Here is a 1,202-nt window from a genome sequence, read left to right on the forward strand (position 1 = left end):
CATATTTGAAATGGCATGGTCAAGGGCTTTTCAAAAATGTATAATTTGTCATTTTTTGGACAAATTTTTTTTTGCAAACATTTTTACTATAAAACTGGATTTTGCGATAAAAAATTCAATTTTCGCAAATTTGCAAATTTTTTTGCAGATTCTAAAAGTAGAGCACAAGAGCTTTCTAATGATGTATCATTTGTCATATTTGGACATAAAACATGGGATTTAGAGGGGGGGGTCAAATTGCCCCCCCCCCAGCGTATCCTGGTTTTCAAGTACCCCAGCGGGGATAGGGTTAAAAAGTAAGAAACCTGTCTTACTCTTTAAAAAAGATTAAGTAAGCTTTATGTATAGTTGGACCACTGAGTAAGGGCAAAAGCTTGGGGGAGGGGGTTGTAAACTCCCCCCCCCCTTTTCACCTTTATGATACAAAAATAGCCCAAGCTATCGGGATGAGCTAAAAAGTAAAAGGAATTGAGTTTTTGCCACAAACTCTGCTTTTCTAATTTCAATATTGTTGCAACCCAAGGTCGTAGACCTTTAATATTTCAAACTATGAATGCTATTAGATCAAATAATGTAAATTTGAAATATCAATGGTTTACATCATAAGGTTGCAAAGATAAAGGTTTTACAAAAACTGAACTTGTGGCAAAAACTCAATTTCTTTTGTACTAAAAAAAAGGGGCAAACATTTATTTTCGAGATTAGTCAGATTCGTGACAAAGATTAGTGTGATTTATTTCAAACATCTAGTTTTGATATTATCTGGATAAACATTGTGAACACGAATATCTATATTCCCTCTTTTTAAACTTGAATATTTTGAAATGTTTGTAAATATTAGCAAGGGCCCTCTACAGGGGGTCTAAATCCCCTCTGCCTTCGCCAACATACTTAATTTCATACTTGGAAACTTTACTGTATACTTTACAATATAAAGGGACTGATAATTTGCAGAATAATGGGAAAAAAATTTACAGAATAAAGGGAAACATGCTTTACAGAATAAAGGACACATACTTTACAGAATAAAGGGAAACATACTTTACAGAATAAAGTGAACCATACTTTACAGAATAAAGGGAAACATACTTTACAGAATAAAGGGAAACATACTTTACAGAATAAACGGAAGCATATCTTACAGAAGAAAGTGAACCATACTTTACAGAATAAAGGGAAACATACTTTACAGAATAAAGGGA

Source organism: Eurytemora carolleeae, unplaced genomic scaffold, assembly GCF_000591075.1.
Source record: "Eurytemora carolleeae unplaced genomic scaffold, Eaff_2.0 scaffold984, whole genome shotgun sequence".
Classification (NCBI taxonomy): domain Eukaryota; kingdom Metazoa; phylum Arthropoda; class Copepoda; order Calanoida; family Temoridae; genus Eurytemora; species Eurytemora carolleeae.